This window comes from Bombina bombina, chromosome 7, assembly GCF_027579735.1.
Source record: "Bombina bombina isolate aBomBom1 chromosome 7, aBomBom1.pri, whole genome shotgun sequence".
NCBI classification, from domain to species: Eukaryota; Metazoa; Chordata; class Amphibia; order Anura; family Bombinatoridae; genus Bombina; species Bombina bombina.
The window spans coordinates 75,060,699-75,085,457 of NC_069505.1; positions in this window are offsets into that span (position 1 = coordinate 75,060,699).

A 24,759-nucleotide genomic window follows, 5' to 3' on the forward strand; every position below is an offset into this window, starting at 1 on the left:
GGAGTGATCCATCCGGTTCCGCGGTCGGAACAAGGACAAGGGTTTTACTCAAATCTGTTTGTGGTTCCCAAAAAAGAGGGAACTTTCAGGCCAATCTTGGATTTAAAGATCCTAAACAAATTCCTAAGAGTTCCATCGTTCAAAATGGAAACTATTCGGACAATTTTACCCATGATCCAAAAGGGTCAGTACATGACCACAGTGGATTTAAAGGATGCTTACCTTCACATACCGATTCACAAAGATCATTACCGGTATCTAAGGTTTGCCTTTCTAGACAGGCATTACCAGTTTGTAGCTCTTCCATTCGGATTGGCTACGGCTCCGAGAATCTTCACAAAGGTTCTGGGTGCTCTTCTGGCGGTACTAAGACCGCGAGGAATTGCGGTAGCTCCGTACCTAGACGACATTCTGATACAAGCTTCAAGCTTTCAAACTGCCAAGTCTCATACAGAGTTAGTACTGGCATTTCTAAGGTCGCATGGATGGAAGGTGAACGAAAAGAAGAGTTCTCTCTTTCCACTCACAAGAGTTCCCTTCTTGGGGACTCTTATAGATTCTGTAGAAATGAAGATTTACCTGACAGAAGACAGGTTAACAAAGCTTCAAAATGCATGCCGTGTCCTTCATTCCATTCAACACCCGTCAGTAGCTCAATGCATGGAGGTGATCGGCTTAATGGTAGCAGCAATGGACATAGTACCCTTTGCACTCCTACATCTCAGACCGCTGCAATTGTGCATGCTAAGTCAGTGGAATGGGGATTACTCAGACTTGTCTCCTACTCTGAATCTGGATCAAGAGACCAGAAATTCTCTTCTATGGTGGCTTTCTCGGCCACATCTGTCCAGGGGGATGCCATTCAGCAGGCCGGACTGGACAATTGTAACAACAGACGCCAGCCTACTAGGTTGGGGCGCTGTCTGGAATTCTCTGAAGGCTCAGGGACAATGGAATCAGGAGGAGAGTCTCCTACCAATAAACATTCTGGAATTGAGAGCAGTTCTCAATGCCCTTCTGGCTTGGCCCCAGTTAACAACTCGGGGGTTCATCAGGTTTCAGTCGGACAACATCACGACTGTAGCTTACATCAACCATCAGGGAGGGACAAGAAGCTCCCTAGCAATGATGGAAGTATCTAAGATAATTCGCTGGGCAGAGTCTCACTCTTGCCACCTGTCAGCAATCCACATCCCGGGAGTGGAGAACTGGGAGGCGGATTTCTTAAGTCGTCAGACTTTTCATCCGGGGGAGTGGGAACTTCATCCGGAGGTCTTTGCCCAAATACTTCGACGTTGGGGCAAACCAGAGATAGATCTCATGGCGTCTCGACAGAACGCCAAGCTTCCTCGTTACGGGTCCAGATCCAGGGATCCGGGAGCGGTTCTGATAGATGCTTTGACAGCACCTTGGACCTTCGGGATGGCTTATGTGTTTCCACCCTTCCCGATGCTTCCTCGATTGATTGCCAGAATCAAACAGGAGAGAGCATCAGTGATTCTAATAGCGCCTGCATGGCCACGCAGGACTTGGTATGCAGATCTAGTGGACATGTCATCCTGTCCACCTTGGTCGCTACCTCTGAAACAGGACCTTCTGATCCAGGGTCCCTTCAAACATCAAAATCTAATTTCTCTGAAGCTGACTGCTTGGAAATTGAACGCTTGATTTTATCAAAACGTGGTTTTTCTGAGTCAGTTATTGATACCTTAATACAGGCTAGGAAGCCTGTTACCAGAAAGATTTACCATAAGATATGGCGCAAATACTTATATTGGTGCGAATCCAAGAGTTACTCATGGAGTAAGGTTAGGATTCCGAGGATATTGTCTTTTCTACAAGAAGGTTTAGAAAAGGGTTTATCCGCTAGTTCCTTAAAGGGACAGATTTCAGCTCTGTCCATTCTTTTACACAAACGTCTGTCAGAAGTTCCGGACGTTCAAGCTTTTTGTCAGGCTTTAGCTAGGATCAAGCCTGTGTTTAAAACTGTTGCTCCACCATGGAGTTTGAACTTAGTTCTTAATGTTTTACAGGGGGTTCCGTTTGTACCCCTTCATTCCATTGATATCAAGTTGTTATCTTGGAAAGTTCTGTTTTTAATGGCGATTTCCTCGGCTCGAAGAGTCTCTGAGTTATCTGCCTTACATTGTGATTCTCCTTATCTGATTTTTCATTCAGACAAGGTAGTTCTGCGTACTAAACCTGGGTTCCTACCTAAGGTGGTCACTAACAGGAATGTCAATCAAGAGATTGTGGTTCCATCTTTGTGTCCTAATCCTTCTTCGAAAAAGGAACGTCTGCTACACAATCTAGATGTAGTCCGTGCCCTGAAATTTTATCTACAGGCAACTAAGGATTTTCGACAAACGTCTTCCCTGTTTGTCGTTTATTCTGGTCAGAGGAGAGTTCAAAAAGCTTCAGCTACCTCTCTCTCCTTTTGGCTTCGTAGCATAATACGGTTAGCCTATGAGACTGCTGGACAGCAGCCTCCTGAAAGAATTACAGCACATTCTACTAGAGCTGTGGCTTCCACTTGGGCCTTTAAGAATGAGGCTAATGTTGAACAGATTTGCAAGGCTGCAACTTGGTCTTCTCTTCATACTTTTTCCAAATTTTACAAATTTGACACTTTTGCTTCTTCGGAGGCTGTTTTTGGGAGAAAGGTTCTTCAGGCAGTGGTTCCTTCCGTATAAAGAGCCTGCCTGTCCCTCCCGTCATCCGTGTACTTTAGCTTTGGTATTGGTATCCCATAAGTAATGGATGATCCGTGGACTGGATACACTTAACAAGAGAAAACATAATTTATGCTTACCTGATAAATTTATTTCTCTTGTAGTGTATCCAGTCCACGGCCCGCCCTGTCAATTTAAGGCAGGTAATTTTTCCATTAAACTACAGTCACCACTGCACCCTATGGTTTTCCTTTCTCTGCATGTTTTCGGTCGAATGACTGGTAATGGCAGTTAGGGGAGGAGCTATATAGCAGCTCTGCTGGGTGAATCCTCTTGCACTTCCTGTTGGGGAGGAGTTAGTATCCCATAAGTAATGGATGATCCGTGGACTGGATACACTACAAGAGAAATAAATTTATCAGGTAACCATAAATTATGTTTTCCTCTCGGAACCTTGCCACATACCAAAATACATAGTCATGCCCACAGGTTCCTAGTCACACTCCAAACCACCTAGTTGTACCTCTGGGAACCTAGCTACAACCTGCCTAGCCACACCCAAAATCAACCAATTATGGGCCAGATTCCGAGTGGAGAGCAAACTTTTGTGCGTGAACGATAAGGGGGTTACCGCTGGTATTATGAGTTGAAAGTAAATGCAATCGATTGAGCGCAATTGCGATTTCTGCTAGAATGTTTACTGTGTTCTTAGAGCTCTGGTTAACCATTGCACGAAACACATAAAAAATACATTACAAAGTACAGATACATAATTCATAATAACACCATCTAATAAAAATTAAGATAAAATGTTGCACACAAAAGTTAAAAGGGCTCATAGATCTCAGGTGTTAAAAAAAAGGCAAAGGGTTTTAACATTAAGATGCATGCATATACATGTCTAAACATGTATTTGAATATATGTGTGTGTGTGTGTGTATATATATATATATATATATATATATATATATATATATATGTGTGTGTGTGTGTATATATATATATATATATATATATATATATATATATACAGTATGTAATAAATATTTTGCCAATAGTTCATTTTAATCAACTTATTATCACCTTAATTCAAACACCACTTTAAAATAATTGCTCCTTTTTTTTTTTTTTCCCTGGCACTTACTTTTTTAATTATCAACAGATTTTTGATGGTTACTCACTGACGTCACTTAGTTATTTATTTACCCTAGTTAATTCACATTCACAACTAGTTTCACTTAATCATCACAGGGATCAGTGCCGGGATCAGTGCTGCCCATTTTTGTGAATCATGTTCTATTGGCTGATGTTCTCTATATAACCCCTTCACATGTAACACTACTAGATCTCTGATGAAGCGCATGTGAGCATGCGCGAAACGCGTCAGATCTAGCACCCCTTGCACACCTGTGTTAGTGCTACTCACCCTGTATATCGAATAAAGTCACCTGGCTTCAAGTTCCTGAGTCCTCGCCTTCTTTCTTGTATCCTGTATCCGGCTGAGCTAGCCCTGAGGACCGGAACTACCATTCACTTTTCCAGCCCTGTTCATCCCAGAGAGCTACCTGGATTGCTCTCGCACAGCACTCAGCTTTGTGTCCCCTGGTGGACCCCGACAGCGGCAAAAGCGGCTTAGGCCTGTTCCAGATTGGTACCTTGCCACTGGCATGCCGCACCATTGATTGAGCACGCTGTATGCTCTGACCATCCATTGCCCTACCACAGCATTGAGCCTTCTCTGGTCCCCTGGTGGACTGAGGCGACGACAACTCCGGCCTAGGCCCACCTCACATTGGCCGCCCCGAATGTGTCATACTAGCGACAGAGCGTCAGGCACGTTGTACGAGTGGGCACACAGACACGTGAGACGTCATCATTGGCGACGACGAGGAGCACAGACCACACCACATCACGCCGTAGACGGGTACCTTCCACACAGCGGCAGGACCTCCATTATACAGGCGTCTACCCCAGCGGGCCCAGACAGCAGCAGAGACAAAGCGACCATACTAACTTATGTGACCTGCAAAACACAGGTGCACTCACGCAACATCTTTTGGTCACAATCACAACAACTGCAACTTTCCAGCAGATACAACCCCACAGAGGGATCCGGTCTGACACCATCTAAACAGGTAGCTATATTCTGTGGACTGTTGTTTGCTCACTTCTACCTACGCTTGCCCTGTCTTGAAACACCCGCTTTTGCTTAATTTGCCACTGCAATCCTTGTCAGCTCAGCTCTGATTGTCTTATACATTTATGCTGATTGCAATAATACTGCACTTGCTTGACACCTACTTCGTACGAAAAGTACTGGTTACCCTTACTATACAGGACTGATTTTTGATAAATTGAAAAGAGAGACAGCATCATTCTTTTGTTTCTTCAACTGATTTTGCTCATAATTCTGATCTCTCTCATATTACACATTTTCTCATTGATATACCATGGCCGAAATGTCAGAAACTGCAACCACACATCCCACAGGGGAATTTTCTGATGATAAACGCAGGCACATTCTGGCCACAGCACTCCAAGGGGCTAATGCTTTACCTACAGTACCTAGGGAAGAAAATTTGCCTTCATTGTTTTCAGGTCTGGAGAAACTCCGATACAAGGAGACTAATCTCTGGTGGGACATAGAATTTTTGGACTTATACATTAAGGAGGGGAAGGTCCCACGCGGGCTAAGGATGAAAAAATTCCCCTCCTTTGCCCAACAACTACCAGAGTTTATGGAGGAGTGGAACCATACTCTAACTAGATGTTCCATGACCCTAATGAACCAACTATTGAGACATAAAAGACAGGAAAGAGACTCAATCCTGACAGAAATCAAAGCTACAGAGACTCACATTCAACCCTTTGAGGCTACAAGCCAATATAAGGATTACACAGCGCAGTTAGAGGAAACCATCAACAAATTAGATATGGACTTATCCAGCAGAAAAGTGTCTAAATACAATTGAGACACAAAGGAATATGACCTTAATATAGTCTACTCATGGCAACAACTTAGGCCCACCAGGGGGAGGGGGAACTCTAACACCTCCAAGAACAGCAATAAAAACGCAGGGGTCACACAAATGGGAAAAAAGTCACTTTTTCTAGCATAGAAACTACTGACTCAGAAACATCTCTCCCACAATCCCCCAGCACTCCCACTGCTGAGCCTAGTGAACCCTCTACCTCAGCAAATGCAGGAACTGGTGTCCCTACTAGAACAACCTTGGCCACCCTAGTTAAATCACCTAGCCAAACTAGCACTCCTAAAGCCTCAAGCCATACACACCGGTACCCCAGCAGGACAGCCTCAAGAAACAAAAAGAAATAATTAATGTGATTAATTTGTCTAACACTCAACTCACATCTGCACAGATCTCCATACTTAATAAAGGACTCACTTTTGCACCCAGCACAAACTTTGATGTCTTTTCCACTGTTATAGACATCAACAGACTAGTTCGCAAACTTACATTAAGGAAACACTTCTCAGAAACTAACATGGAGGATCCCCCCCCAGAGCCTTTCTTAACACCTTTAGATAGCACTCACTCAGGGCTACTATTTAGAGACCAATGCGATTTTAACACATTACTATCACTACAAAACAACACCTCCAGCACCTCATCACTCACACACAAGTTCCCACACAAAGACCGCTCATTCTTTTACCCCATCCAGGCTAGAAGCCCCAGTATTGAACTATATCAAGACACAGTATTGAGAGATATTTTATCACTCAATGAGACCACAAAAGACACTTATCCAACAGTCAAACACAACATTACCCTTGAAGAAAAAAACGCACTGGCTGAACTAGAGACCAACCCTGATATTGTAATAACACAGGCTGATAAGGGTGGGGCAGTAGTGATTCTTAACATCACTGACTATATGGAAGAAATTAATGTGCACCTTGGGGACACTTCTACCTACACACGTTTAGGATATGACCCCACTTCTAGGTTTAGCCAAGAATTATTTTCGTTCTTGGACACGGCCCTGGAGAACGGTTTCATTACCAAGGAAACCATGGAATATTTATTTGTAGAGAACCCTCTTACTCCAACCTTCAGGGTCGTGCCCAAGATACACAAAACTCTGACTAGACCCCCTGGGAGACCCATTGTGGCTAGCATGGGGTCCCTATGTGAGAGACTGGGGGCCTGGCTCGACTCAGTCCTACAACCTATAGTCACTACATTGCCAGGTTACATTAGAGACAGTGCCCATCTCCACTACCAGCTCAATGACATCAAATGGCAACCAACTTTTCAGTGGCTCACCATAGATGTAACGGCCCTTTACTCTAGTATACCCCACCAGAAAGGATTGGAGGCTCTGGGTCATATGATCAGGAGGTATACTTCATTTTCTGATGAATACATTCAATTTGTGGTTTCCACTGCTAAATTCCTTCTCTCACACAACTATTTTGTCTCTGGGGGGGAATTCTATCTGCAGAATTGTGGCACAGCCATGGGGGCAAAATTCGCCCCCGCATATGCCAATTTATACATGGGCTGGCTGGAACTTAACAGCATTTATGCTGATGACTTCCCCCTCAGAGACAATCTAGTTGTGTATGGCCGTTATATTGACGACCTTATAGTCATTTGGAATTCTGACAACCAGATAGAGGCCCATACCCTGGTGGACCTTCTCAATGATAACCTGTTTAATCTAAAGTTCACGCATACGTTATCATCCAACTCCACAGCCTATTTAGATCTACATCTCTATATAGATGAAGGATCCAACATCATTTCCACAATTCACAGGAAAACCTTAGCACGCAACACCATACTAAGAGCTGATTCTTGCCACATTAGACATACCATCAGAGGCATCCCCAAAGGCCAATACATTAGGGCACGTAGAAACTGTTCTAATATTCAACAGTACAGAATACAAGCAGATGCCATTACTCAGAGACTCCTAGAAAGGGGTTACAATAAGAAGTCACTCATACAAACAGCTAACCAAGTGAGCAAAATAGAGAGGCAGACCCTGTTTGCAAGCTACACTGGTAGAAATACCACCAATACCACAAAGAAAAATGCATTTACTGATGAAATTGTTTTCTCCACCCAATATAGTAGGCAATATGATGAGATCTGCAAAATAGTACACAAATATCTTCCTATCCTCCAGAGTGACATCAAACTACAACACATAACCAAACAGCAAATTAAATGTGTAGCCAAGAAGGCCCCCACTGTTGGGGATAGAGTTAGGAAACATTTCACTAACAAACCCACACCTGGGACACATTGGCTCAGCCTCAACAAAAGCTTCTTCAAATGTGGCCACATCTGCAAGAGTTGTAATTATACTCAGAAAACAGATCATTTCTCTTCATCTACCACGGGCAAAACATTCTCTATCAAACAAAGAATAGACTGCACTACCCGTTTTGTAATATACCTAATAACATGCCGGCAGTGCTCCCAACAATACGTAGGTCTCACTACACGACCACTTAAGGACCATATCAGACAACATTTATTATCCCTAGAAGATGAAATTCCCAGAACCCCTGTAGCGAAACATTTCCGTTCTCATGGTAACCATACTAAACATCTTCTTACATTTGTAGGCATTGAGCATATCCACAATGACATTAGAGGAGGAGATAGGGTGGGGAAACTTCAGAAGAGAGAGGCATACTGGATATTTACCCTTCATACTAAATCTCCCCATGGCATCAATATGAGACATGACCTTGACCTATTCATTGACTAGGCTTGATACATGCCCCATTAGCAGGGGACCTTTTTGCCTCTCTCTTTCTCCTTCTTTCCACCACCTTCCGCCCTCTTCCCTTTTCCCCTTTTCCCTTTCCTTCTCTTCCTCCATCCCTCCCTTCCCTACCTCTCCTCCTACTCATCTCTGTCCTAATCCTAATCTTTAACTCCAGGCCGAGCAATTTCTGTCCCTAGGTTCCTGTTTTATTTAGATAACTTAATTTTTAGTGTTTTCTCTTTTTTCACTGGTTTGTAACTCATACCTTACATTCAGACCACCACTATCTAATGGCCATCCCCTATCCCAGAATTGTACATTACTTTTGTTCAATATCTAGCATTTTTCTTTCTGATCTCACTTCTTCACTCCCTTACTTGGTATCTCTGTCACCTGGATTATGCTTACATAGAGCAGGCAACTAATGACCAATAGGTACAGTTCCCCCCCATGGTCCAGACACAATAATTAGGTATTCACTCTATATACTGTCAAAATTTGTCCGGCCACTAGGGGCACACAGACATATTAATCCTTTTGGTCCTGCTCTAGACCTTAGCATAATTTCCTACCAGTGTTATATAGCAAAGATATGGCCATCTGAGTTCATTATTATTATCCTCCCTCTTATTTGTGTATCCCTTATTAAACTAACATTTTCTTTTTTATCAGAAATACACTTCCTTTGTAGATACATATTGTTTTAGCCCAATATTTTTAGATTTCCCTCTTTGTACCCTTCTGCTCTTTATTTTCAAACTTAATCCTGTTTCTTTCAGTAATAGTGCCCATCTTAACTTATTAGTTCACTCAAAACTTAGTCCAGTAAACTGTAATGAGTGTTTTAATGGTACAGGAAACATTACAATTGTCCCTGTTACCAATACAGGAATCCAATGTCATAAATTTCATAGAGAAAACCAACTTACAAAATTTAGGAATACCCTAATATTGATTCCTAGTGATCCCCGGATCAAACTAACTAAAAGATTTGTCTTAAAAAGAGCTTAGTAAAATTAAGAACAATATCACGAGGTGAAAAGAAAGGGAATAAAAAAATAAAAATACAAAAAAAAGAAACAAAGTAAAAAAAAGATAGTTTAATGCACTCTTATGATGTGTGCTTTTTAATATAGCTATGGAGTTTAGAGGTGGAGAATATCTTCCCCTAGACCCTTTCCACTCCTAGCTATCCGTCCCCTATTCTGAATGTAATAAATATTTTGCCAATAGTTCATTTTAATCAACTTATTATCACCTTAATTCAAACACCACTTTAAAATAATTGCTCCTTTTTTTTTTTTTTCCCTGGCACTTACTTTTTTAATTATCAACAGATTTTTGATGGTTACTCACTGACGTCACTTAGTTATTTATTTACCCTAGTTAATTCACATTCACAACTAGTTTCACTTAATCATCACAGGGATCAGTGCCGGGATCAGTGCTGCCCATTTTTGTGAATCATGTTCTATTGGCTGATGTTCTCTATATAACCCCTTCACATGTAACACTACTAGATCTCCGATGAAGCGCATGTGAGCATGCGCGAAACGCATCAGATCTAGCACCCCTTGCACACCTGTGTTAGTGCTATTCACCCTGTATATCGAATAAAGTCACCTGGCTTCAAGTTCCTGAGTCCTCGCCTTCTTTCTTGTATCCTATACAGTATATATAGGTATAAATATATATTGCACCAAAAAAACATCAGAGATATATTGAAATATGTATGAACATTGGAATGTTAACCCCTTAATGACCGGACCATTTTTCAATTTTCTTACCCTTAATGACAATGGCTATTTTTACATTTCTGCAGTGTTTGTGTTTAGCTGTAATTTTCCTCTTACTCATTTACTGTACCCATACATATTATATACCGTTTTTCTCGCCATGAAATGGACTTTCTAAGGATACCATTATTTTCATCATATCTTATAATTTCCTATAAAAAAAAATATAAAATATGAGGAAAAAATTGAAAAAAACACACTTTTTCTAACTTTGACCCCCAAAATCTGTTACACATCTACAATCACCAAAAAACACCTATGCTAAATAGTTTCTAAATTTTGTCCTGAGTTTAGAAATACCCAATGTTTACATGTTCTTTACTTTTTTTGCAAGTTATAGGGCCATAAATACAAGTAGCACTTTGCTATTTCCAAACAACTTTTTTTCAAAATTAGCGCTAGTTACATTGGAACCCTGATATCTGTCAGGAATACCTGAATATCCCTTGACATGTATATATTTTTTTTTAGAAGACAACCCAAAGTATTGATCTAGGCCCATTTTGGTATATTTCATGCCACCATTTCACCACCAAATGTCATCAAATAAAAAAAAAGTTCACTTTTTCACAAATTTTGTCACAAACTTTAGGTTTCCCACTGAAATTATTTACAAACAGCTTCTGCAATTAAGGCACAAATGGTTGTAAATGCTTCTTTGGGATCCCCTTTGTTCAGAAATAGCAGACTTATATGGCTTTGTGGTTGCTTTTTGGTAAGTAGAAGGCCGCTAAATGCTGCTGCGCACCACACGTAAATTATGCCCAGCAGTTAAGGGGTTAAATTAGGTAGCTTGTAGGGAGCTTGCAGGGTTAATTTTAGCTTTAGGGTAGAGATCAGCCTCCCACCTGACACATCCCACCCCCTGATCCCTCCCAAACAGTTCTCTTCCCTCCCCCACCCCACAATTGTCCCCGCCATCTTAAGTACTGGCAGAAAGTCTGCCAGTACTAAATAAAAGGAGTTTTTATTTTTTTTAATAAAAAAAAAAAAAATGTTTTAGCTGTGATGGACTCCTGCCTTAGCCCCAACCTCCATGATCCCCCCCCCCCAGCAATCTAACCCTCTCCCCTACCTAATTGCCGCCATCTTGGGTACTGGCAGCTGTCTGCCAGTACCCAATTTGCCCCACAAAAAAGTGTTTTTAATTATTTTTTATTACTAATTTATTTTTTTCTGTAGTGTAGCAGCCCCCCACAATACCCCAACCCCCTCCCCCTCCCAGATCCTCATATATATATATTTCCCCCCCTCTTACCACTCATTGGTGTCAGTGTGGGTAGGTGATCGCGGGCGTGCGCGCGCACCCGCGCGCTCCCGGCACCCGGCGTGCACATTGCACTAACAGGAGCCGGATGCCGGGTAGCGATGGGCCGCCCACCCGCCTCCCAGTTGCGCTCCCACCCACCAACGAACCGGCCGCATCGCTACCGGTGCAGAGAGGGCCACAGAGTGGCTCTCTCTGCATCGGATGCTTTCTAAGGGTATTGCAGGATGCCTCAATATCGAGGCATCACTGCAATACCCTGAGAGCTGCTGGAAGCGATTGCGATCGCTTCCAGCACTCTCTTAGACAAGTGACGTACCAGGTACGTCCATTGTCACTAACTGCAAGTTTTTGCAGGACGTACCTGGTACGTCACTTGTCATTAAGGGGTTAAAGGGACACTGAACCCAAATTTTTTTCTTTCATGATTCAGATACAGCATGCAATTTTAAGCAACTTTCCAATTTACTCCTATTATCAATTTTTCTTCGTTCTCTTGCTATTTTTATTTGAAAAAGAAGGTATCTAAGCTTTTTTCTTGTTTCAGGACCCTGGACAGCACTTTTTTATTGCTGGATGAATGTATCCACCAATCAGGACAACCCAGGTTGTTCACCAAAAATGGGCCGGCATCTAAACTTACATTCTTGTATTTCAAATAAAGATACCAAGAGAATAAAGAAAATGTGATAAAAGGAGTAAATGAGAAAGTTGCTTAAAATTTCATGCTCTATCTGAATCACGAAAGAAAAAACTTGGGTTCAGTGTCCCTTTAAATATTTATATTTTTTTCATGTTGGGTTAACGCACAGGATAATATGCGATTGGGTTTGTGCGCGAGTAGGGTGTTAGTTTTTTCCCCCCACTTTTTTTCCCTTTAGCTTCTATGGGAGATACATTAACGCACATGCAATATTCTAAGTTTGGCTTGTGCGCGAACAAAATCAGTTTACTTTCAACTCATGATACAAGCGCAATCCGACTAGAGCAAAAAGATGAACTTCTAGCACAGTTAATGCTCGAGTGTAATCTGGCCCTATACCTCTTGGGAGCCACCTCCTAAACCATCATTTACCTTTACATTGGTTTAGTATATTTTACTTCCACTTAGCATATTTGGAACCTAGTCATGTCCCTGAATACATAGCCGCACCATTCAGTAATGTTTCTAAAAACTTTGCAACATGCCAAACCACCCAGTCATGCCCATGGGGTCCTTGCAACACTCCAAACCACCCATTTATGCCCCTGGGGCCCTAGCGACACTCCAAAATGACTGGTCATGTCTCTGGGGCTCTAGCGGCACTCCAAACCAGCTGGTCATGCCTCTAGGGCCCTAGCGACACGCCAAACCACCTGGTCATGCCCCTGGGGCCCTAGCAACACTCCAAACCACCTGGTCATGCCTCTGGGGCCCTAGAAACACTCCAAACCACCTGGTCATGCCTCTGGGACCCTAGCAACACTCCAAACCACCTGGTCATGCCTCTGGGGATCTAGCTATATGCAAAAAAAGTGTTATCTTGAAAAGATGCATTTTTGCACGTTTATATAATGAAGCCAGGCTTCTTATCAAATTCAAAATATGATGTTATGCACATCAACTTAAATGTCCATATACAATTCTGATTCTAAATTAAAAACAACAAAAAATAGTTTTTTTTATTCTTGTACAAAATGTATCTGCAAAAACTTAGTGGATTTCATAAATGTTAGATTTTCTACCTTTTTTTTTTTTCTCTTTTTCTTATTAAAAAAATATTATCTCAAAATATATTTTAGTCAGGTCAAATAGCTGAGAACAGCTAATCTCTCCCCTTAACCTGCCGACCTGCAATTACCGCTAATGATGTAGCTTAAACCTGTTTAGTGATTGCCCAATTTGTTAAAATTTGCTTTTTCTTTTATCAGCAGAGCAAGAATCATGTCTGACCCTTAGTACTGTAATTTTTTATAGTTATTATATAATGTTATAGCTATAAAATTAAGCTGCTTACAGCACAAATTCTGATTATTTTGTTTTTGCTTAATTAGTTTTGTCTTATGGATTTGAGAAACAACAATAATAATAATAATAATAAAAAAATACTAATCTTTTTCTCTAAGTCTCATAAAATTAGTTGTGTTTCATAACTTTAAATTACCTCTAAAAGGTGATCCTGATAATTCAGTGGATCAGTGGACAATTTCAGTGGAGAAAATTCTCTTTACTGCGCTAGAAGGTTTTAAAAAAAAAAAAACTACAAATGTTTACAAGATAAGTATGCAGTATAAGGGTTAATAAAAAGTGAAAGTGATAGAAAACTTTACATGTTTTAAAAATTCGGTCTGAAATCTAAGCAATGTTTACAGGGACTTAATCACTTCTGATGAAGATGCGCTATAACTTACTTTTTAATCTAATAGCCCGAGCTATAACCGACCACTTTTTTTTTTTTTTTTGGGGTGATGTAACAGTTTAAACTGTTCTCCAATCAGTGCTCTAGCCATATGGCACTTTTTTGTAGCTAGAGTGGTGATAGAACAGTTCAAACTGTTAGCTCATCAAAAGCAAAAAAGTGGGTGGCCAGAGCTCGGGGGTATTAGAATGCCACGGCTAGATTAAAAAGTAAGTTACAGCACATCTTTATTAGAAGTGATCAAGTAAAGTCCCTGTAAAATATAAATTCCGGATTTGATTTTAAAATATGTAAATTTACCATCACCTAAAGTCTTGAAATTATTTGGAGCTCCGAGTCATATGTGGCTGTAGAAAAACTTTTTGTATATCCACAGCTCAAATCTGTATCTAACTCTGACATTTTAGTATAAATATTGAGCAATTTACAAACTGAACAGTGCTGCCAAACATGATTTGTTGGGAGGAATACAGAGTTATTAATACATCTCAGCTTGTGTTTAAGGCTGTGGTACCCAAGTCAACAGTAATGTCAGATATGAATGGGCAAACGGTAGAAGTTTATCTTAATAAGGGCAGGGCTGCTACATTAGAGGCAGGGCTAGGCAACTGCCTAAGAGCGCCACAGTAGGGGCGCAAATTTGGTGCATGACATATAAATATATTTTTTAAATGTGTATATTTATTTTATGCTACTTAACTTAGGCTTCTTAGTAGGGGCTATATAGGGGGGCATAATGAATATAAGGGGGCTTTCCTCAAGCAGATGGAGGCAGAGAGTTCAGGTCAGCCAGAATAGGTGGAGGCATCTGGCTGAAATATCTCACTGTACAGCCCCTGTGCTCTTTCATAAAGGTTAGTGAAGTCGGTGACAACAGTGGTACTCCACCCACAGCCTAATAGGTATTACTGGGGCTGAAAGGCGCTCAAGGAGCACTGTCAATCCTCCAAATTTTTTTATTCTGCAAGATGTATAGGAACCAATCATCTTTATACAGGGCTGTCTGTTCTGTGATTTATTTTATGAACTATCTACATTATTATACAGTACAGCATATATGTTATCAGTGTATAGGTGCTCTGCATTATTATACCATGCAGCATGTTTATTAGTGTAAAGATGCCTTGCATTATCATATAGTGCAGAGTGTTGTTTTTAAATAGTGTATAAATGTAATTATTATCACCATACAAAATAAGTGTGAACTTTACTGGTATCCTGGGCGACATATGCCAGTACTCCATTGTAAGTTAATGTGATCTATTGTAATGCTGAAAATGTATACTTATGGGAAAATGTATCAAGATGCATTTGCAGCATCTGAGAACATAAAGTTGAACTTCAATAGTGAGTTTGCAACCGCAAATTTAATAATCAGTCTCTGCTTATTATCCTTGATGACAGAAATAAATCACTTAAAACTTGTTTGTTTGGGGTGATTGACAGGCCCTGCTCTAACTCAATTGGCTACCCAAGAGCAGGGGACAGGATTGAACACCAGGTCTCTTAAATTTTGCCAAGTGACAGGTTATCTGCAGCTTGATACATTTTCCTGTTAGACATGCTAGTATCAGTCTAGGTAAAATTGTGAAAAAGAAAATAGGTCATCCTGTCTCCAGATTTGTGTGTTTTGTATATCGTCACCACTGTATGATTAATTATGCAGAGCCACCACTGATTTGCTATGTTGTGCAGGGCCACCCCTTTAGTATTACGTCATGCAGAAATAAACAATCATAGCTATTAAAGTTACAATAAATCAGAATAATAGTTAAGAATTTGATGTGATAACAGAAATCTATTTTCTCTATCCTTATAGATAAAATAGAACATTTTGTTAAGAAGCAGTAATGTCAGGGTATATAATTTCTTTGTGGGGAGTTGGGGGGGGGGGAGAGTGTCTTCGCCAAAAATCCTAGTAAAGGGACTTTATATTAAAAATGTATTTATCCTGTGTATGAAAGTATGGAGCGATTTATTTTTAGTTGTGTGCATGATTTTGCTAAATGGTTTTGCAAAACATGCCCATGATTTAACGTGATTATAAAAATGTAATAAATCTTTGATACTGCCAAGAATTATCTGCAGAATAGATGAGCACTGTTCCATGTAGCGTAAGCACTTGCCATCATTTTCAAAGCCCTCTTTCTCCATACAGTGTGATGACTCCCAATGCCTTGCATAATAACTCTCTCCCACTTGCATACAACCTGCACACATTTGTGTGTTCAATTAATAAAAGTATGCACACACTTTATTTTTCCGTGAGCATGTATTAAAGGGACATGTAATCCAAAATTTTTATTTTATGATTCACAGAGCATATAATTTTAAACAAATTTCCACTTTACATAAATTTTAAAATGTGCTTTATTCTTTTTTATCCTTTATTGAAGGAGTAACAACACACTACTAGGAGCTAGCTGAAAACATGTGATGAGCCAGTGACAAAAGTTAGTTATCTGCGGTCACCAATTAGCAGCTAACTCCCAGTACTGCGTGGATTGCTGCTTTTAAGCCTACCTAGTTATTATTTTCAACTAAGGATTCTAAGACAAGTAAGCAAATTATATCAAAGAGGTCAAATAGAAAGTTGTTTAAAATTCCATGCTCTGAGTCATGAAAGAAAAAAAATGTCCTTTTAATTAACTAATTAAGAAAATATGCGTACAATTATTGAAATCATGAGCACGTTTTGCTAAATCGTGTCCACAATTAAAAAAAAAAAAGAGAAGAAAAAAAAGATGAAAACTTTGCGTGGTTACTCCAGGGCTTACAAACTTTACTAATCAGCCATTAAGCATTATCAGGAAGTACCAATCAGCCAATTAGCATTACCAGGAAGTACCAATGAGCATTACCAGGAAGTACCAATGAGCATTACCAAGAGGTACCAATCAGCCAATGAGCATTACCAGGAAGTACCAATGAGCATTACCAAGAGGTACCAATCAGCCAATTAGCATTACCAGGAAGTACCAATTAGCCAATGAGCATTACCAGGAAGTACCAATCAGCCAATGAGCATTACCAGGAAGTATCCAGTAACACAGTAGAAAGCACCACACTCAGCTTTCAATGTTTTATTTCTTTAGTGTGAAAGCTGCTGATAGGTCTCTGCTCACCCTCCAATGTTGTAAAAAGAACAAATGCAACAGCACCACTGCTTTAAAAATGGACCTGAGGTCCTTTTATTCAGGTGTTACATGAACATAAACGGCAAAGCCCTTAATCATGCTCTCATGATTAATGGTTTGTTGTTGTCCAAAAGATTGCTGTTTATGTGCGTGTAACACCTGAATTAAAGAATTGTGGGTCCATTTTTAAAGGAGGGTGCTGTCTCATTTGTTCTTTTTTCATTACCACATTACCAGGAAGTACTAATCAGCCAATGTACATTACCAGGAATTACCAATTAGCCAATGAACATTATCAGGAAGCATCAATCAGCCAATGTACATTACCAGGAATTACCAATTAGCCAATGAACATTATCAGGAAGCACCAATCAGCCAATGAAGTTTATCAGGAAGTACCAATTAGCCAATGAACATTATCAGGAAGCACCAATCAGACAATGTACATTACCAGGAATTACCAATTAGCCAATGAACATTATCACGAAGCACCAATCAGCCAATTAAGTTTATTCAGGAAGTACCAATTAGCCAATGAAGTTTATCAGGAAGTACCAATCAGCCAATGAAGGTTATCAGGAAGTACCAATCAGCCAATGAAGGTTATCAGGAAGTACCAATCAGCCACTTAGCAGGGAGATACTGATGTATTGATTGAAATTTAAATGTAATGGAGCAGTAACATTGCACAATCAACATATGCATCCTAAAAATGAATGCAAAAACACCACCTCTAAATTTCAAACAGGCAGTGTTTTTTTCTGACAAATTTCAAATCTTTTCAAATCTCTGTCCACTGTGTCTTGTGACAGCCATCAGCCAAACACAGACTCGTATACATATATATTGTGAACTCTGCCACAAGCTCAGTAGGAGCTGGCGCCTTAGAAAATATGCAGATAAAAAGACAGCGCACACTCCTCAAAATGAGAATCTTGTGTTTTGAGCACTATGTTGCAACAGTGTTTGCAACAATGTTCAATATTATTATAAACATTGTTGTAAACAACATTTTCTACCGTATAGTGGTCAAGACACATGCAGACTCCTTAACTTATCTAGATATGCTCTTCAACAAAGGACACCTTTGGATAGAGAATAAAGTCAATTTTAAATAGAAGAAAAATGATTTTAAAAATTCCATGCTTATCTGAATAATGAAAGTTTCATTTTCATGTCTCTTTAATGGGTCATTAAACACGAAGGGCCAGATTACAAGTGGAGCTGTATTTTGCACTTCCGCTAGAGCGCTAATTGCGCTAGAAGTAAACTGTTTGCACTCATCGGGTTGCGCTAGTATTATGAGTTGAAAGTTAAAACTTAATTCTCTCACGCTAATCCGACAAGCACAAACCGCTTACTTCTAGCGCAATTAGACTGTGCGCGAACAATAACCTATTCCCCCATAGAAGTAAATGGAGAAAAAAGTGGGAAAACACCCGACTTGCGCACAAACACAATCACATATTTTTAAATGCGCATACTTGATCGCATATTCTAATATGCGCAAGGCCGATCGCATATTCTAAAATGCGCAAACCTGACATGAAAATATGAATATTGCATAAATAAGCTTTTACATGTTTCTATCTGCCTAACGGCAAAGGGCTACATTGCACTTCTTTATTTGCAAATAGAACATACGCGCTCACAGTTCTATAATGTACTTATTATAAATACTAAATAGTAAATGGAGGCTTTTGCGGAGTTCCCCAAAATCATTATATTTGCATTATATTTACTACTTTATTTGGTTGTAGATACCTTTGAATATTTGGCACTATAATGTATGTAACTATATTCATGCCTAAAAGATAACAATGTTGGTTCTGATATTATGTTTTTTCTATATACTCTGTTTCTTTTTACACTTTTGTATGATTGAATGTTTAATGGATATGAGACTTGCCTATATGGGCTCTGAAGAGTTAATGGTTCGGTATAAATGGTCTAAGGGGACGCAGCTGCACATCCCTGATGAATTGCTTGTTTAGCAGGAAACGCGTTGGAATGTAGCTCCTGTGTGGTGTGAGCATTGGTGGGGTTTTTATTTGCTTTTAATGGTATCTATAATAAAGATGAACTTTTAACAATATGAAGCTAGATGCTTCCTCTTTATTGCTGTTCTGCAATTCTATATATGCATACATATATATTTATGTGTTTATATGTGTATATATTTCTGTAAATATATATGTACACATATAAATACATAAATACATATTTACACACACTCATTTATGACTCTCGTAGCAGTTAACCGCAGCTCTGAGATTGCGGTAAAGATTCTAGCGTACATCGCGATAACGCTCTACTTGTTTTAAATTAGAGCAATTTAACCTGCACGCAAACGATTACAAAAACCCTTTGCTTAAATGTTTGTGTGCCACTTGTGAGCCAGCCCTAAATACATTTTATAAGCATAGTTTTGAGGTTATTGCTGGTCTCCCTCTAGTCATGGGTGAGGCCATATTGAAAGCTAACTTTCACTGCTTTTCAGTGCTGACCTGTTTCCAACTCTCCTTCAGATAATAACTTATGCCCCAAAATTGCAGCACCTTTGATTAGAGGAAGATGCATGAAATAGTGTTTAATTTTCTTTTTTTAAATAGATTTTATTTAACAAATTTCATGAACGAAATATCAATGAAATCATTTTTGGAGATCAGTTTTGCTTTAACTATTAATATTCACCTTAATATTGTATCTATTCTTCTATAGTATGAGTAGTAACATTCAAATAGTAAACATGAAAAGAGAAAAAAGGGAGCACAGGGAATATCTAAGTGCAGTAATTAACACATAACACCTTTAATTAAACAGTTATAATGTAATGTGCACTTACACTAATTCAACCTCATAAAACTTTCATGACGTATATATTAGCATAAAAATGGTAAAGTTAAAAAAGCAGAGTTCCATAGTTTATTTTAAGCTAATATTGTCAATCCTGGATGGGAGTCCTGCTGATGACCACTTTCCTTCTTTCTCATGGCTTATAGTCATCCGTAGCATCGACTCCCCAAATTTCTGGTATATATATATATCCCGCTTGACACACAGACTAGCATCTTCCTGCAACCAGAATTGGAGCAGCCCTCCATGTGAAAGTTACGCTATGACTCTTATGGGCGTGGCCTAACACATTTCGTGGATGTATACCCATTTGGTCAGAGGCTGCCCAATTGTTTACTTACGGCCCTTTTAACTGCTTGTTGTTACTCTGATCGTGGCTTAAAGTTATCCTTTACTTATTTCTCTGATGGGTCTGTGCAATATCTAGTTACATTGTTTGAAGGAAATTATATATATATATAATAACACATATCTAGTTGGTAACACAGTGTTTTAAATCTGGGATTCTACTAATGATCATATATATATTTAAATGATCAAAACAATTTCTTCTACCACATTTGAAAAAAGCCTACTGTGTGTTTTGACAACAACGAAGTGGACTGTTTCTTTTGTCTCAAAACACTTGGGGCCACCATGTTATTTATGGTCGTATTTTTTCTAAAATTTGCTTTCCCTTACTAGGGATCACATATCTCAATAATGGGTCCTCCATTAGGATGGTCATTTTTTATGTATCGTTCTATTTAACTAGATGCAGCATAATATCCGGTGACAAGTGCCAATTCATTTCAATGCTCGAGAACATTTTATTTTTTTCTAACCAAGTCTTTCCTATTTAATATGCCTTTGCTGTGAATCTTTTTTTTTATATATAGTTTCTGATTCCTTCTCAAAATCACTGAGTTCAGTACAATTTCCCCTTGTAAATTGAAATTGACTTAAGCGATATTTTGAATCCAATTTTTATGATGGCAACTCTTACCATGAAGGTATCCATTTGTATCAGTTTATTTTCTGAAGGTACTGGTCTTTATTTTACAGTTGTCATGACACATTCTGGATCCAAAAAGATGATTTTATTTCTATTATGACTTTCTGTGAATTTCAGGTTTAATGTATTAGTGTTAACAAGTCCCCAATATTTGCCTCAGAACTTTGCCAGATGATAAGAATATCATCAATGTATCTAAACCCTTGATGTATTTGGTTTCCATATGGTTTGTATATACAAATCTTCCCACCCTCCCTTATATAAATTTGCAAGATTCAGAGCAAACTTGGTCCCCATAACTGTTCCTGTTATTTGAAGGTAGTATTTACCCTCAAATAAGAAAAAATTCCTCTTCAAGGTGAAATCTATAGCTTCTTTTATGAAGTTAGATTGTTCGTTATTTATATACCCTGATTTTTTTCATAAAATATTCTACAACTACAATTTCCTGATCATTTGGGATAGATGTACAGAGAGCTGATACATCCATTGTAATCCACATAAAATCTTCTCTTCATTCTATCTTTTTCAATATTTCCAGAATATAAGGAGTGTCCATAAAGGACTTCAAACAAGGCATAAGAGGCTTTAAAACATGGTCCACTTATTCTAAGAGTCTAGAGGAGAGGCTTCCAATGCCTGAAACAATGGGTCTAACATTCAAATAGGCCATTGTAATAATAATTCCAATAGACTTACATTGACATCTATAAACTTTTTTTTTTTCTTCTTTAAAATTGATGCTAGACATTCTACAAAAGTTCATCAATCACCAATCTACAATGTCAGCTTCCCGGCATACACAATGCTAAACTAGGAGTTGACAATGCTCTTTCTGTTCAGCAGAAAATATTTTAATAGCAAAATATTTCTAATCATTTCACAATAAGAAATACCTGCAATATACTGAATACTTCAGCTACCAAAACTGAGACTTGCAACATTGCTTCAAGAGCTTGCAGTTTTTATCCTGTCACACGGTAACATTTCACTACTTGTATTTTGTTTTACAGGTCTAATATCTCAGGGCTCTGTGGTTAATTAGATATTTAGACATATTTTTGTGTCTTTGGTCCTCTGTCAGAACAATTACATTTCCGCAATGACTGATAAGCTGCAAACTATTGAACATGAACTAAAAGGAAAGTGTTACACTTGTTGAACAACAGAAGTGTAAATCAAGGAAACCCTTTTATCTTCAGCTTTATAGGAAGGAGATCTTTTAGCTTTCAATGAAGTGAACCTGCTTTAGAAACCTGCAATTAACTCCAATAACTTTGATCTTCTACTGAAGAAGCTTTCAGACATTACTCAGAGTGAGATTACAAAAGACCTTTGTATCATCTTGGGATAAACATAGATATTGTTACAAATAAACCATGTCCGATGTCTTCACAATTACAGAAAGTAGAGCAGCGGATTTAAAGGGGCATTAAATAAATAGATATTGAGATATATATATATATATAGACATAGATAGATAGATAGATATTTTCCTACATATATATATATTCGTTTGTTTGTTTTTTTTACATAAACTATCATCTTTTTGGTGTGCATCAGTTTCACAGATTTTGAGCACAACTGGGCATCCTATTAGTGTATGCCAGTGACAGAAAACCTGGGTCCCTCTAGTCTCTCCATCTCACAATAAATCTGCATCATATTGGCTTATGCCAGTATCACACGACAATTCCCTCCAATCTATCCATATTTCTGCAAGTCTTCATCCTATTGGCTTGTGTGAGTATTACACCATACCTCCCTCCCAATCTTTACATCTTTCTACAAGTCTGCATCCTATGGGCTTGTGCTAGTATCACACCATACCTCTCTCCAAGTCCAATCTTTACATATTTCTACAAGTCTGCATCCTATTGGCTTGTGCTAGTATCACACCATACCTCTCTCCAAGTCCAATCTTTACATATTTCTACAAGTCTGCATCCTATTGGTTTGTGCTAGTATCACACCATACCTCTCTCCAAGTCCAATCTTTACATCTTTCTACAAGTCTGCATCCTATTGGCTTGTGCTAGTATCACACCATACCTCTCTCCAAGTCCAATCTTTACATCTTTCTACAAGTCTGCATCCTATGGGCTTGTACCAGTATCACACCATAACTCCCTTCAATCTCTCCATCTTTCTACAAGTCTGCATCCTATTGGCTTGTACCAGTGACACACATCCTGGTGTCCTCAAGTCACTCTGTCTATGAGTGTCTATCCCGTGCCACTCCAAAGCTCCCTCCAGTCTCTCCATCTTGGTAGAAGTTTGCACCCTATTGGCCTGTGCAAGTGACACAATCCTCTCCATCTCTAGAAGTCTCCATCCCATTGGCTTGAGCCATTGTCAGTCCATGGCTCCGTCTAGTTTCTCAATGAGTTAGTGAGGGTTACTAAAATTGTGCACTGTGTGAGCTAAAAAAAAGCAAGGAAAGACTTAATTGCCTTAATATGTGTTACTTGCAAGAAAGAAGGAGATATGCATAACTGATACATGACCCGATTTTCTACTGTTCAGGGCAATACAGAGTGTTTATAAACAGTGAATAGCTGAAAAAAATGGCTTTGCTTAATGAACCGCCCACCCATAATTAATGTTTCAACACCTAACTATTAGCTTTTGTTTATAGAAATAAATAAGATAAAATACATTTCCCAAAATGGTTAACACTGCATGACAAATAATTGAAAAAGCATTAAAGGAAAATAAATGCTACAGTGCCTTTAATTACATAGTCAAAGTTTTGCTATGTTGCTCCAGATGAGGATATTGTTGGTGAGCAAATAAGAAACAGGCATACATGCATATTCTCATATAACTGGCTGCATCCTCATTCATGGATGTCCAGAAGGGGGCAAGAAATGGCAAATGCCCTCTTATTTTGCTCATAATATATGTAAACATCCCAGTGCCGGACTGGGAATAAAAAGCAGCCCTGGAAATTTTTTAGACCACACCTATTTTTCATTGAGCCAGTAGAATTTGCATGCCCCATTTTTCTCAGAGGAGATGGCTTAAATATATTGGTTTTTATTTAATAAAAGTGCCAGATTGTTGTTATATAGACAACCTACAACCCAATTACATCTATTAATCACACCTTTAAATTTTAGCATTCCAGCCCCAGCTGCTACTGCCCACCGGGAAATCTCCTGGTATCCTGGTGGGCCAATCTGGCCTTGAAGCATCCACTTGAGTCGCTCTTTTGATGCCAATGAGATACCATTTCTATAATGAATTGCGGCACACATTTACAACAAGCAACTCTCTCCTGCTGCACATGTTGCCACAGTATTATGTTTGTTATATTTTCACCCTGGGAAAATTTCTGAGGATACCTATATCCTCATCTGTAGGGTGTTGAACAACTACTGCATGTTTTAACCCTTTTCTTGGAGTCAAACACATAGTTAAAACAAGATTGTTTGCTTAAAAAAAATACTCTAATCTTTTTTGGGGTTTTCTTTTTGTTTGTTTTTTGTCTGTCCCTTTAAGTATTGTGATCACATAAAAAAAACAAAAAAAAAACCATTTTATTTCTGACAGCAAAACCGTTAGCTGAGATTAACACATTTCTTCCATCTTGCATCCATATATTGTCATGCCCTGACCCGGGCAACAGCACTCCTCGGCCTAATGATCACCCGTTTAGTTTCTGTGACAGTTTGACAGAAGAGGTGCCCTGTACGAGCGCCATTTGACCAATCTTTATGTGTTTTAACTGAGATTGTGACAAGTTGTGCTGACCCTTCCTATCATTAGAAAAAAAGGTTTCAATTGATTTTATGTTTCCGTTTGATATTTAACTCTGTGTCTGCCACAGATGACCTTCATTCTTTACAAATGAGACATGATTTAGCACATAAAATATGATTCCA